Below are 15,946 nucleotides of genomic sequence, written 5' to 3'. Positions count from 1 at the left end.
TATTAGATTAAAGGTTAGGTTTTCCTCTGAAATCTAAAAGTATAAAGTACTTAGAGTACCGTAATACTCATGCTTCAGAACACATGTAAACGGACATAACCAAGCAAATCTACATATGCATCTGACTCAGTTCATAAATAGTCTCTAATCTATATAAAAGTATGATTTTTGCGGTGCATGTCTTGTTCCATTCGAACATCAGTAATAATGAAGATTATGTACACATTTGGTTGATTAAAATTGATCAGCTAAATGTATAGTTTGACTGATTCTGCATTTTTACTCAACACTTTGGGAATCACCTTGATAACGTCTGCTTTAATGGAGAAGGTCAAGAGAGGACGGTAAAACGTTACAACTATGCAGTATTCCTCAGAGCATGTTTTAATACAATGCAAGACCTTTTATTTTTCCCCTATGATACTAAAACTGCCATTCAAATTTGACCATTTCAAGCCACAGGGGTTATGGAAGTAAAGACTGCATGTAGAGATAGATTCCGGATGTGTTTGCCAAGAAATATCCAACAACTAACACTTTATTTCTCATACCACTGAGCAGACGGTGTCCCAGCCCATTTATGTTGTATAAAAAGGTGTCATCCCTGCACCACTACTGTTGTGCATGATGAGCGAGCAACGAGCATACACCCCTTCTCTGAAGGGAAGAAACTAAAAAGATCAAAAGCATGGGTTTTCTCCTAGTTACAATTTAATAACAAAAGGAAGTGTTTGTCTTTATTCAAACACAAACTGGCAAGGACAAACATGTAATACAAAGTGAGCTCAACAAACTCCCGGTATCTTGGGAGAGGGAGGGGAGAGATATATCGAGGAAGGAACCGGCTCAACAGCCAAAGGAACAACGTGTGACAAAGAGTCAAAGGGGAGATGGTAATATATTGACAGTAAATAAGGAGAGCTTTGTGTATTTCATGGCGGAATTGGTTAACTGCACATTCCAAACAAAAGGGAGATCTGAGAATATTGAAATAATAGTAAAGAGTGCAGCAAGATATCTAAATATTCGTGGGATAACTGGGATGGCTGTGCAGGAAGAGCTTCAAAAACAGGAACAGTTAAACAAAGAAACATGTTCACTGGATTAGTCATAATGTTAATTCTGCAGTGGAATGCAAGGAGTCTGTTAGCAAATGGCCAAGAATTTAAAGGTGTTCTTAATGAGTTAGAATATAAACCAGATATGTATTGAAGAGACATTGCTTGAACCAAACTTAGATTTTGTGATTTGTGTGCATAAGAAGGGACAGAGAAGGGGGCGATGGGGGAGGATGTGCTACCTTTGTGAGGCAAGGAATTTCTTACTGAGAAATAGAAAAAGGAAAATACCTAAAATATGTAGATGTTGAAGTGTGTTTAGGGGATGCAAGTTTGGTCGTGGTAAATTTCTACAATCCGTGTCAATGATTGGAATTAGAAGCATTACTCACAATAAAGGGATTGAACAGAAGAAGGGTCATTTGGTGTGGTGATCTTAATGCTGATAATACTCTCTGGGGAGGGGGGAAACTAAAGGAATGGATTGATAGTAGAGGATGTGATGGACTCATTGGGACTTGTATGTTTAATGAGTGGCACAAGAATGAATTACAACTCAGGTAATGAGTCAAGTTTAGACCTGACAATAGCATCACGGTCATTGGCAGGTATTTATGTGTGGGAGGTATGGAACCATTCTACTGTGGGAAGTGATCTTCAAGTGATACAGCTGAAAGGTAGGTTTGGAAAGGCTCAGTGGGATACATTTTGAGAAATCAGTGAATCAAGGTTTAAAGATGTAGATACAAAACAGGATATATACACTCACCAAAAGGATTATTAGGAACACCATACTAATACTGTGTTTGACCCCCTTTCACCTTCAGAACTGCCTTAATTCTACGTGGCATTGATTCAACAAGGTGCTGAAAGCATTCTTTAGAAATGTTGGCCCATATTGATAGGATAGCATCTTGCAGTTGATGGAGATTTGTGGGATGCACATCCAGGGCACGAAACCCCCGTTCCACCACATCTCAAAGATGCTCTATTGGGTTGAGATTTGGTGACTGTGGGGGCCATTTTAGTACAGTGAACTCATTGCCATGTTCAAGAAACCAATTAGGAATGATTGGAGCTTTGTGACATGGTGCATTATCCTGCTGGAAGTAGCCATCAGAGGATGGGTACATGGTGGCCATAAAGGGATGGACATGGTCAGAAACAATGCTCAGGTAGGCCGTGGCATTTAAACGATGCCCAATTGGCACTAAGGGGCCTAAAGTCTGCCAAGAAAACATCCCCCACACCATTACACCACCACCACCAGCCTGCACAGTGGTAACAAGGCATGATGGATCCATGTTCTCATTATGTTTACGCCAAATTCTGACTCTGCCATCTGAATGTCTCAACAGAAATCGAGACTCATCAGACCAGGCAACATTTTTCCAGTCTTCAACTGTCCAATTTTGGTGAGCTCTTGCAAATTGTAGCCTCTTTTTCCTATTTGTAGTGGAGATGGTGGGGTCTTCTGCTGTTGTAGCCCATCCGCCTCAAGGTTGTGCGTGTTGTGGCTTCACAAATGCTTTGCTGCATACCTCGGTTGTAACGAGTGGTTATTTCTAGTGATGGCGAGATGAAGCTTGCTGAAGCATTCCATCCAAGTGGTTTGCTCATGGGCCGAAGCTTCATGGGGCTTCATTTGCACTACTGCGCCACTAAGTGGACAATAAATGTAAAACAGGCAGAGTGATCATAACGACACCATGGCTTTGGTTTGTGACGCTTTGAATTGAAAGAATGATGTTTATGACGCCAATACATCAATTATTAACTTATTAATATTGTGTCTATCTTTATGATATAATGGTGGGGTCAAAAGTCAAATTGGAAACAAATTAGAGCAAAGGTTGTGATGTGACTGTGGGTCAGTGGTTAGAATATCTGTCCTTTAGTCTGAGGGTCTGTGGTTCAAGTCTCAGCTCTGCTAGTCTTTGTTGATATCTCCATTTTTATAAAAATAAGAACTTTTCCACAGTGCTGGGCTTTTTGAGACTATTTCGTCTGCTTCATAAAATACCCTTTCACAGATGAAGCTGGGTACAGAGAGGAAGGGGAGGAATTCATTGAGTTTCGCTGCCCCTTCTATTTCAAATCGCACGGCAAACCCACAAACCATGTTCTGAATCAGTCACGTGGTGCGGCCGGCTCTTGAGGCTTTGAACGTCACCGCATACGTCATCGACACAAGCCTCGATACGCGCTTCACCAAAATCTACCTGGATTACTCGACACGCGCATCGAAGCCTCGACACAAAATGACACATCACTAGTTATTTCAGTCAAAGTTGCTCTTCTATCAGCTTGAATCAGTCGGCCGATTCTCCTCTGACCTCTAGCATCAACAAGGCATTTTCGCCCACAGGACTGCCGCATACTGGATGTTTTTCCCTTTTCACACCATTCTTTGTAAACCCTAGAAGTGGTTGTGCGTGAAAATCCCAGTAACTGAGCAGATTGTGAAATACTCAGACCGGCCCGTCTGGCACCAACAACCATGCCATGTTAAAAATTGCTTAAATCACTTTTCTTTCCCATTCTGACATTCAGTTTGGAGTTCAGGAGATTGTCTTGACCAGGACCACACCCCTAAATGCATTGAAGCAACTGCCATGTGATTGGTTGATTAGATAATTGCATTAATGAGAAATTGAACAGGTGTTCCTAATAATCCTTTAGGTGAGTGTAAATCTTCAATGAAAATGTGAGAGAAGCAATAATTGGAGCTGCCAATCAGACAATTTGAAGGAAAACCGGTACAAAGAGGTGGAAGTTAGTTCCATGGTGGAATGATGAGTGCAGTGAGGTAATAAAGAAATGGAATAAGGCTTTTAAGGTTTTAAAAAACACCCTCAATTTCAAAAATGTAATAGAGTACAAGAGAATGCAAGCAGTAGTACGGAAAACAAAGATACTAAAAGGATTTGTATTGGAGATAATTTTGTAACACAATAGGGAGAAGCACTTCAATTAATCAAGTTTGGGGAATGATAAAGAAAATGAGTGAAGAGTATAACGGGAGTGGGGGTATCCAGTAATGGAAAATGCCAGAGTGGTGGCAAACAATGATGAAGCAAAGGCAGAAATGTTATGTAAAGAACTGATTAAGGTCCATCGTTCTAGTAATATGTCAGAGAAGGGTTTAAATGGAAGAGAACAAGGGAAGCAAATGAAGAGAGGGAAGATGCAATTAATGCTCCCTTCACTTTGGAATAATTAAAAAGGGCTATAAGTAAATCAGGTCTAACTGCTCCAGGTAAAGATCAGATTTGCTAAATCATGTTGAGCCATCTGTCTTTAGTCAAAGTCAAAGTCAGTTTTATTATCAATTTTGTGCAATGTGCAAACATGCAGAAGATAGAAAGTATGTTTCTCTTCTGTCCAACATATAGTGAATTGTGCAATAGTAATAATAATAATAAAGTGCAAAAAACTGTTTAAAAGTAAAAAAAACAACAACAACAACATATAACATATAGACAACATAAATTAGGAACTATTAAGACTATGAAGGACTAAACTATAAATAAATGACTGTAACTCTTCAGCAGCATTCAGACATGTGAGTCTAAAAGAGGACGGAGTTAGACTATGAAAGGCTATAACTATAAATAAATGACTGTAACTCCTTAGCAGCATCCAGACATGTGAGTCTAAAGAAGAGGACGGAGTGGGACGGTGGGGAGAGAGTTCAGCTTCCTGACAGCCTGGTGGTGCGAGCTCGGAGGCTCCGGTATCTCCTATCAGAGGGCAGGAGGCTGAAGAGACCGTGTGAGGGGTGGCAGGGGTCGCTCACAATCAAGGTCACCTTGCGGGTGAGACGGGTGTTGTATATGTCCTGCAGGGAGGGGAGGGGGGGGGAGTGAGGCACCGATGATCCTTCCAGCTGCGTTCACTATGCGCTGCAGGGCTTTCCTGTTGTAGTCTGTGCAGCTTCCGCCCCACAGAGTGATACAGTTGGTCAGGATGCTCTTGATAGTGCCAAGGTAAAAGGTGCACATGATGGATGGGGGGCTTCCTGCTTTCCTCAGCTTGCGGAGGAAGTAGAGGCGCCTCTGTGCTTTCTTTGCCAGCGATGTCGTGTTGGCTGTCCACGAGAGGTCCTCGCTGATGTCCACCCCCAGGAATTTGGTGCTGCCGACCTGCTCAATGTCCGCACCGTTGATGGTCAGTGGTGGATGTTGAGTGTGGCCTTTCCGGAAGTCAACAACAATCTCCTTGGTCTTGCTGCTGTTTAGCAGGAGGTTGTTGTCTCCGCACCACGTGGTCAGAAGGTTGACCTCCTTCCTGTAGAGGGTCTCGTCATCCTTGGTGATGAGACCTATCAGTGTTGTGTCGTCTGCGAATTTGACCATGTGGTTGGTGCTGTAGCTGGTTCTGCAAGGTGAAGAGCAGAGGACTGAGCACACAGCCCTGAGGGGCCCCCGTGCTCAGTGTGATGCTGCTCGAGGTGTTGTTGCCAATACGTTTAGCATTAGAGGTGATTCTGGAGTTGTATAATAAAGTTTGGCAGGAAGGAAAATTACCAGGAATTTGGAAACAAGCAGTTATAGTAGATCAAGAAACCAGGAAAAGATCCCACTAATCCATCAAACTATAGACCAATAGCATTGACTTCCCACGGATTAAAATCATGGAGCGAATGATCACAGAAAGACTAACATATTATTTGGAAACTATGAATCTTAGGTCAAAATATCAAAGTGGATTTAGAAAAGGAAGCAATGGATCGAACAACATGTCTAGAAGCAGAGGTGAGGAAGGCACAAGTGAATAAGGAGGAAGTGGTAGCAGTATTGTTTTATAGAAAACGCATATGATTTACTGTCGAAAGAGGGACTATCAATCAAAATGAAAAGATTAGGAATATCGGGTCAAATGTTTAAATGGGTTCAACAATTTGTGTTGGGTCGCTCTATAGAAGTGAGAGTGGGAAGGTGTTTGTCGGCCAGCCATTTGGTGGACAATGGAACACCACAAGGAAGTGGGATTAGTCCTTTATTGTTTTCAATAATGATTGATGATGTGTATCAAAATGTTGGACAAAATATAGGGAGATCTTTATTTCCAGATGATGGGGCACTGTGGAAAAGAAAAGGAAGGTATGGGTATAGGAATGTGGAATATGTTGTGAAACAGATGCAGGAAAAAGTTGAACAGTGGGCATTTGAATGGGGATTTTTGTCAGTGGAAAAAAAACAAAAAAACGTTTCTTTACAAGAAGAGGTAACAATGTATTTATGTAGTAAGGAGCTGAAAAGGACGGACTCGTACACATTTTTAGGAATGTGGTTTGATGCTAGGCTCACCTGGAATGTACATATTGATAAAATTCTTACCGTAAAAGTCGGGTTACAAGCCGCTACTACCTTCGGTCAGTGTCCCCATTAGCTCCCCGCTGTAGCCAGCTAGCGCTCTCGCTAGTTCCCCGACAACCACCGAAGGTAGCGGGACCAGCCCCGGCTCGACACCCGACTCGGGCAGAGGGGACGCGGGCAGTAGCAGCAGCAGCGGGGAGCTAGCAGCAGTTTTAGATGTAATGAGATGCTTGGTGGGAACATAGTGGGGAGCTGACGGGTCTGCTTTGAAAGCTATATATCTGAGTCTGATAAGATCAGTAATCGACTATGGCCGTGTGGCTTAGAGGTCGGCATCTAAAACCTTATTGAGAAAATTAGATGTAATGCAAGCACAAGCTTTAAGAATTTGTAGTGGGGCCTTAAACCTGTTGAGACCTGGTGTTACCCTAATTAGGGCACCCTTTTATATCAGGTCACAAGGTACAAATCAACAACATGATAAAACGCCAACAAAGAGTTGGTTGGGTTTGTTGTTGTTGTCCACCCACCAAGACAAATTATTCTTATGTGTAACATACCTAGCAAATAAAGCTCCGCCTCTGAGGCGGCCAGCTCTCTCTCTCCTTCCATCGCTGGGCATGGTCCGTGTCTGTACAGCCAGGCGACAGCTTTATGATTTGTAACTGTTTTTGGGTTTTGCAACCCACCTTAGTTGGTGAAAAAACATGTTTTGCTTGGAACGATGTGTCTCCCTTTCATCTTGTCACGGCGCCTGAGCCGGGACGTGACAAGCACGGAGTGTGCTTTAGGAAGGGAGTTGTTGTGACTAAGCTATCGGTTGTTGATACACTGCAGGGTCACTCTCTCTCTCTCGTCTGTGCATGAAGGAATAATTGGCCTTTTCAGCTGAAAGCCTTAACTTTGCTAAAATACTCTTTGACTTATAATAATTAATCATGTTCCTCTTATTATAATGAAGAGTGTATTCTGTCGAAATCAAATATGTGTGTGTTAAGCTGTGATAAAGAATGAGGTCATTAGCTGGAACCCTTAATATTGCTAAATACTCCTTGCTTTATAATAATTAATCAAGTTCATATTGTTACAATGAAGAATGTATCCTGCTGAAGTCAAGGTCGCTGTGTGTTAAACTGTGATAAGAAATTATGTCATCGAGCAACTGGTAGGAGGATGAGAGGGGGGAGGAATGAATGACTGCTCAGCTAAAGAATAAACAGGGATGCGCGGAGCTTCTTCGGGGGATTCTGCTCCGGACATGGCCTGATGTGCAAGGAAGGTCATTGTCCGGTACAAGCGGTAAAAGGACTCTGTCTCTGCTCACGGCTCAAAGAAAGAATACCGATCGTGGACAGGAATTGGCTGACGGAGTTCGTATAATTCCCCCCTGCTGAAACCACAAGGATTTAAAGGACCCTGTTTTCTGGGACTCTGTATGGAGTTTGGAGGATTTCGGACCCGCCCGGACTGGACGGGTGATTTCCCCCCCGACTAACACCACAAAGATTCCTCCACCTAGCATCGGCTCAGCCGGAACTTCATTTTGTTATGACCAAGCGGTAATGTAAACAAATGAAGTAGATAATCACCTTGTCGCTATGCCCCTGCTATTAATCCTGTAATAAATATGAAATCTGCAAAGCAGTTCTGGAAGTTTGTCACGAAAGGAGTAAAGTGTATTTCATGGTTGTAAAAAGCTAAGTACGTGTGCCTAACATCAATATAGTTCTGAACGGTTAGTCTAGATCAGGGGTGGGCAAACTTTTTGGCTCAGGGGCCACATTGAATAAAAAAAATTGACAGACGGGCCGGGCCAGTATCAGATGGATGGAGAGTGTTTGTGTGAACCTGTCACGGGAGGACAATGTTGCGGACCCAAATGCAGACCACATGAGAGTATGAGTATCTGGTAAAACATATTATTGGAGCCAAAGGGAAGGTGGGGAGCCTGTGGTCCGCCACAGGGGCTGCTGGGCGGTGTGAGACCCGTGGCTCTACACTGGACGACGGCGAGGCCGGCAGGGGGCGGTGTGAGAATATAACGTAAATGACTCAGCTTTTTTGTTCAACTCGCTGGTTAAATCTTCATCAATTTGTTCTACACGCCGAGTCACTGTTCTGCGTGATAAACTCAATTTTTCAAATTTGTTTTTGCTCTCTGGACATAAGAGACCTGCTGTTTCTACCATACATTCTTTCAAAAACTCTCCTTCAGAGAAAGGCTTGCTGGCTTTTGCTAATTTGAATGCTAGCAAAAAACTTGCCTTGGTGCTTGATTCTTGTATAGCAGTTTGGCGGAGAAAAATATTTTGCTGACTCTTTAAATTGGCTGCCAACCTCTTAGCAGTAGCCGCCCGTTCTGTCGTTGACTGTTGGCTAGCATAGTTAGCATGCTTGGCGGAAAAGTGGCGGCTAATATTGTATTCTTTGAATACTGCAATGGTTCCTTGGCAAATAAGACATACTGCCTTTGATCGTACTTCGGTGAAAAAATACTTAGTAGTCCACTCATTAAAGACTCTGCACTCACTGTCGATTTGTCTTTTTTGGGGTCCACTCATTGTGACAGAAGGGATCACTGCAGTAGGATGGCAGGAGGCTGACAGACAGAACCCTATATGTCACGTGACATGAGCGCAGGGTGGTGCAGTTCCGTGGGTCGAGTGTGGTTAGTTATGTTAGTTATATTGAGGAAAAATACTCTGCATGCAGCTGTCAGTTCATTTTACAACTCTAAAACTGTTGTAGTACAAACCCTGTCTCTGGCGACAGAAAGTGATTCATATTACCGTAATTCTTCTAAAGTTAACGCTTTACGACATAATTAAAAAGGATTCTGACCGCTAAGAAGTGGAGCTTTTCAGTGTTTTGCGATATATTACGGTAATAAAAAAAATTAAAAAGTGTCGCCCTTGTCTGTGGGATCAGTGGTGGAGGGGTGGAATTGACCAGCGCAGCACAGCAAGTGTTGCGTGTCGCTCTAGTTCAGCAGAACACGGCAGGCAGTGGTCCGCACGGCGCGTACAAACTGCTGTAACGCCTCTCTGTTCCCGACTTGATTTTCCCAAATCACGATGACTTTTAGGCTTTTCGTGTGTGTGTTCTGCTGCAGCAGAAAGACCGCTGTAATGCCTTCTGCTGCGCACACGGCTCTGCTGCAAAAGAACACACACACAAAAAGCCTAAAACAGCGCTGTGCAATAAATAAGCATGAAGAAACATCAACGCTGGTCTGTTGTGGTCATCGTGCTTCGGGAAACTGAACTTGGGAACGGAGAACCGCTACAGCGGTCTTTACTATAACTTTTTTTTTTTTTTTTTATGTTATAATAATTATAATACTCGGCGGGCCGGATCCGGCCCGCGGGCCGTAGTTTGCCCACCTCTGGTCTAGATTGTAGTCCACTAAACAGACCGTTAGAGCTAATTCCTAGTTTAGTGGGGAACACTCCCCAGAGAAGGGTTCCCCACTGCTAAACGGTGAGTTTACGTTCAGTTATTTTAAGTAATTAGAATCTTAAATTGTATGTTGCACCCTTTTAACCTTTTGTTTATCATTTGTAGGTTCTCCTGCTGCTGTTTTGTTTTGTGTTGCTCTGTCTTTGTTTGGCTTTAGTTGTTTTGCTTCATCCATTTTATCTATTTTGCTTTAGTTTGTTTTGCTTCCTCCATTGTATCTGTTTTGTTAAGTTTATTTTGCTGTTCTGGTTTTGCATGGGTTTTGCTCTGATTTGATTTTGCATGTTGTGGCTTTTACGGTAGAATATATATTCTTTTAATTCCTGAAATCAACTTTTGGACAATTGTATAAAACACACTGTGTCCTTAGCGAATCCAAACTGACTCTTAGGGTTGTTAAACGGATATTTCTTGGGGTGCAAGTCCCCAGGTGGCGTTGTAGGTTCCCTTCCATTCCCCCTTCCCCTAAGACCCCGTCACACTAGCTATTAAAACCTAACCTGGCACCTTACCAAGAGCCAAGGTCCATTAACTGACGCGACTGAGAGTTTGGCCCAATCCCAATCTCCCTCTAAACCCTCAAACCCTGAACCCTCACGGATTTACTGATGTCACCTGCTCAGTGGTTGAGTGTGAGAGGCTGTGAGGGCTTGAACTGGTGTGAATATGAATGGGACAGCACTTGCTGCAACATATCACTTGACTACATAAAAGAATATTGTGTACAATTTGTGTATTTATTTCATACTTTTTATTCACTGATTTGAACGTCTTCCTCACGAGATGAGAATTTTAAATGATCTATTTACTCATTTTTGTCAAAACGAAATGTTTGATGAATGTAAAACTGCGTGTTTAACGTCACATTGCTATGAACTGTGGGTAATTCCCTTAGGCAAAGTCAGCATTACGGAAAGGGTTCATAAACGGATCAAATGTCTGCCTGAGATGTGACAGTGGGACACCACTAAACCCTCAAGTATTTCGCGGGAGCGCGCCTCAAAATCCGTGAGTCCGTAAGGGTGGGGATTGGGATTGGGTTTTACATTCGACCAAGAGGGCCTCCCGGTCGGGTGGAGTTATCAGTGGAAGCGGGATAGACGTCAGGACGGAAGGCAGTGAGACAGCCAGGCGAGTTTCCTCGACACCAGTTTAAACAGATCTCCAGTTGTCCTTGAAGATAATTCTGAACCCTTTAACCCTTTTGGTTTTCGTTTGGGTTTCGTATAGGAGATGTACTTTCCTTAAATTCACACTCTAGATTAGTGGGTGGCGGTAATGCACCCGAAAGCTGTTTGCCAACCGCCATAAAAAGCAGAAGAAGAAGTCGTTTTCCGGATGACGAGTCACGACATGTGATCAATCCCGCTGCTGTGATTGGCTGAAAGACGCATGTTCTATATGTAGGTTGGCTAGTAGTTTCAGTGCAGTCTCTGGATGCGGCGTTTGCAGCATTGATATTTCACAATGCTCTCTGTTAAGGTACGTATCGTTAACATACCTTTAATTCCCCATAACCTTTTCATAGTTTTAGTCAATGAAATGTGGTGTATCCACTTGAGCTATATTTTTACATTACATATACATTAGTTTTCGAGTAAATCTGCTGAACGCTGCGCGAACACGTTGCTGTTAGCATTAGCTAGCAGCATGGCGGCGCACATGTCGCGTTGCTACACGGAAACTCTTTAAGTGATCGTTTTTTTAATGAAGTTGGGCACATTTAACATAACGTATGTGAACAAAATATATATGACGAACGAATTCCATGTTTTAAGCGGTCACCGTATCATTTTAAGTGCCCAACATTTCGACATTGTGTGTCTGCGCAGTTTAGAGCACGTGGTCTATTCAGTTGAGTAGAATATCAAACTTTTGTTGGACGTTTAAGTTGAATTAATCCTAAACATAGTTCACCATGATCTTTATTCAGTTAGCAGATATGCAGGCACCATTAAGCTGAGAAGGGACCGTACAATTGCTTGAGCGAAATGAGGAAACTTATGGTATCCCTAATTACAATTGCGGAGACTACACCTTGGAGAACTGATTGCTCAAGCATAGAAAATGTTGTACTGAGTCTCCTGTGAGTTATCCAATGATCTTAACACCTGGTTCTTTTTATTATCATTTATTCAGGCATCTCAAGGGATAACTGGCATAAATGCAGCAAGACCGGTGGTAAACGCAAGCCCTACCACAAGAAAAAGAAGTATGAGCGTGGACGCCCTCCTGCTAACACAAAAGTATGTATTGCAGCGTGTACCTGCTGTAAAAGTACTTTCTTTTATGTAGCGTGGGTGACGAAAACATGACCATAGGTATGTCTTTTTGAGCCGTCTTGGTTCAAAGAAACTCTTGAAGTCATCTTGAGAATAATACGTTCATTTAAATGAAGTTTGACACATTTAACATAACGTATGCAAATTATATGTATAACGAACGTCTACTTAACAAAGGTGCATCTTGGATGCACGCATTGGATGTTCTAGAAGGGCTCTGAAATGTCTATAGTGTGTGTAGGCAGTTTAAAGCACAAGGTGCATCACATGGTCTATTCAGTTCTGTAGAATATTACAATTCTGAAGGAAGTTTTGAGTTAAAATAATCCGAAATGTAGTTCACCATGATCTCAGATAGGCAGGCACCATTAAGCTGAGAAGGGACCGTATAATTGCTTGAGCGAAATGAGGAAACTAATGGTATCCCTAACTAAAATTGCGGAGACTACACCTTGGAGAACTGATTGCTCAAGCATAGAAAATGTTGTACTGCGTATCCTGTGAGTTATCCAATGATCTTAACACCTGGTTCTTTTTTATTATCATTTATTCAGGTATCTCAAGGGATAACTGGCGTAAACATGAGCCCTACCACAAGAAAAGGAAGTATGAGCTTGGACGCCCTCCTGCAAACACAAAAGTATGTATTAGTGTTTACCTCTAAAAGTACTTGCTTTTATGTAGCGTGGGTGATGAAAACATGACCTTAGGTATGTCTTTTTGAGCCGTCTTGGTTCAAAGTTCTAGACTTACCAATGTTGGGACTTGTCATAGTTACGCTGACACACTTCAATATATGGGCATACTACTATTTCCTATGAGCCATCTGAATTATATCTACACCAAACCTCAAAGCATAAGCATACAAATTGCATCAATACTAAAATATAATGTCTATTTCTCTAGATTGGACCACGTCGCAGCCACATGGTGAGGGCCCGTGGTGGGAACAAGAAGTATCGTGCTCCGAGGTTGGATGTTGGTAACTTCTCATGGGGCTCTGAGTGTAAGTTAATTTAAAATGCTAATTTAAGTACATTGCTTAGATGTTACACATGTCTTTCTATGAGGATAACTTTGTCCAGTTCTGCTACAGAATTTAAATGGTGATAACAAGACACCTGAGAAAGACCTTTGACCTTTTGTGTTGCACTTTTAAATATCTGTCTTGCGAGAAGTTTCTATTACTAATGGCTTTTGTTTGTGTACACAGGCTGCACACGCAAACCAGGATTATTGATGTTTTCTACAATGCCGCCAACAACGAGCTGGTCAGGACCAAGACCCTGGTGAAGAACTGCATAGTCCGTGTTGACAGCCTTCCCTACAGGCAGTGGTATGAGGCACACTTTGCCACTCCCCTGGGACGCAAGAAGGAAGCTAAACTGGTATGTGTAAAAATTCACTGTCTCATACATCTTGTTTTTATTCAGTTGTGAGCTATACATAACTGCAACTTGGTTTGATAAAAGGTTTACAACCAGGGTAATCTGCTGAGAAGTTTTCATGGCGCCGTTGTTATATGGTGCTGTCTGACCTGGTAAATGTCTTTCCATGAAGATAACTTTGTCCAGTTCTGCTACTGAATGACAGTGATGATAATAACGACTCTGAGAAAGACACTTTACCTACACTGCCTTCCTCTGCAGTGTGAAATGTATTGTATATCAACTACTGTTGATCAGCAGGATAAGTGTACATAATGCAGTGCTTAATGTCCACCTAATAAACTGTATTTCCCCCTCTTCTTTAGACCCCTGAGGAGGAAGAGGTCCTGAACAAGAAAAGGTCAAAGAGGACCCAGAAGAAGTACGATGGGCGTAAAAAGACAGCCAAGATCAGCACCCTCTTGGAAGAGCAGTTCCAGCAGGGAAAGCTACTTGGTAAGTCAACATGTGTAATGGTAGCAATCCTAACAATGCTTTTTGTAATATCTGTGACTGTTATTTCTTGGGCAGCCGGCAACATTTTTAGTGAACTTTTAAAGGCAATATTTCTCATACTACTTTGTGTAAATGTGCCGCTCTGATCCTGTAGAATAACTCCTAGTCTGGGGTTAAAGTTTGAAAATCAGTCCCCACTCATTTAGACTGAAATGTCTTCATGCATCCAGGGTCACCCGATTTCTTTTCATGGAATCTGTTAAAAGTGCTGTCTGATCTGGTGCACGTCTTTCCATGAAGATAACCTTGTCCAGTTCTGCTACTGAATGACAGTGATGATAATAACGACTCTGAGAAAGACCTGTTACCTACATGATCGTCTACTGACTGCAGTGTTAATTCTCACCCTGTCTGGGGGTTGACGTTTTGAAAGTTAAATAGCAGAGCATACTTGATTCACACACTAGTTCCTTAAATGTCATGATAGTTTATCTAACTGATAATTTCCCTCTTGCAGCTTGCGTCGCCTCCAGACCCGGCCAGTGTGGCAGAGCAGACGGCTACATCCTCAAGGGAGAGGAGCTTGAGTTCTACCTGAGGAAGATCAAGGCCAAGAAAGGCAAATGGATGTTCAGCTGTTTGATACTTCAATAAAATCCAAATGCCCCAAACTTTCTGCTGCCACTGCTTTACTCTGTTACTTAACACGTTAAGATCACTACTTGATGGTAAGCAAAGAACAAATGCATTAAATATCTATTAAGTTTAATATTACAAATGACTGTAGAGATAAATGTTAGGAGGCAGTGTCTGCTGGAAGATGTATTGCACACACAATGTAATTTAAAGGGGCAATTGACATGACAGTTTTACCAGATGTCGGTAACAACCAAAGTAATCCATACATGCAAAGAAAACCCAACAAATTTTCAGATGGAAAAAGTTTTGAACATGCTGACTGAAATGTTTGTAATACTTGGTACAAAAGCCTTTTGTACCAAGTGGTTCTTGGTTCAAGACTTCTCAATGCATTGCTTGGGTGTGATATTTGGCTCATTCTTCCACAAACTGTCTTCAAATCTTGAAGCTTACATGGGATCTTTAGCTCTTTCCATAGATTTTCTATTGGCTTCAATTCAGGTGATTGGCTGGGCCATTCTAGTGGCTTTATTTTCTTTCTCTGAAACCAGTTGAGTTTCCTTGGCCATGTGTTTGGGATCATTGTCTTGCTGAGATATCACCCTTGTTTCATCTTCATCCTGATGATGATGGTTTTTTTTTTTTAAATCATGAATGCCTCCATTTTTTTTTTTACAATTAGACCTGCTGATTCCAGGTCTTTCTGAATCTCTCCACAAGTTGTGCCAGGCTCTTGGACAACTCTTCTGATAATTATTTTCACTCCTGTCAGAAATCTTGCGAGGATCATCTGGTTTGAGCCGGTTTATAGTGAAATGATTTTCCTTCTAGATTATGGCCCCAACAGTGCTCACTGGAACATTAAGAAGTTTATAAATCCTTCTGTAACCAATGGCATCAGTTTGTTTGCAACAATAAGGTTGAATCCAAGAGAAAATCGATGGAAAGAACTAAAAATCAGAGTTCATAGTAAAGGCCCACGGAAGCTTCAAGATTTGAAGACTGCTCTTTGTTAGCCTAATCTCCTTTGTCAGTTTGTCTATGGCCTGGTTATACAGTACATGCAGGATCCTGTCCCTACTTCTGAAGGCCGCTTCCTTGGCCTGACAAAGTTGCTTGAGTTTTGCAGTAAAGGGTGTATTGTATGTGAAGGTGTTAGTTGGTACACATGTCCTCACAAAAACTTATGTTCAGTGTCAGTGAGCTCATCCCGGTCTGTAGCTGCAGTGCAGACAAAGCAGGCTCGTAACTCCAGCGTTGCCATGTTGGTCCATCTCCTCAGTCTTGACCCACGGGCTTTGCAG

General features: G+C 42.2%; 1 pseudogene across 1 annotated transcript; it reads left to right on the top strand.

Annotated features, from left to right (window-relative positions):
• Positions 1-6,688: 6,688 nt before the first annotated feature.
• Positions 6,689-14,657, top strand: LOC306749396 (small ribosomal subunit protein eS8-like; annotated as a pseudogene). Its single transcript, XR_013771257.1, has 6 exons — positions 6,689-6,707; positions 11,978-12,084; positions 13,027-13,126; positions 13,334-13,508; positions 13,874-14,003; positions 14,521-14,657. The product of XR_013771257.1 is annotated as a small ribosomal subunit protein eS8-like (transcript).
• Positions 14,658-15,946: the final 1,289 nt, after the last annotated feature.

Source organism: Taurulus bubalis, assembly GCF_910589615.1.
Source record: "Taurulus bubalis genome assembly, chromosome: 1".
Classification (NCBI taxonomy): domain Eukaryota; kingdom Metazoa; phylum Chordata; class Actinopteri; order Perciformes; family Cottidae; genus Taurulus; species Taurulus bubalis.
The sequence above is the reverse complement of the archived record's forward strand: the minus strand, read 5'-3'. Positions and strand labels throughout refer to the sequence as shown.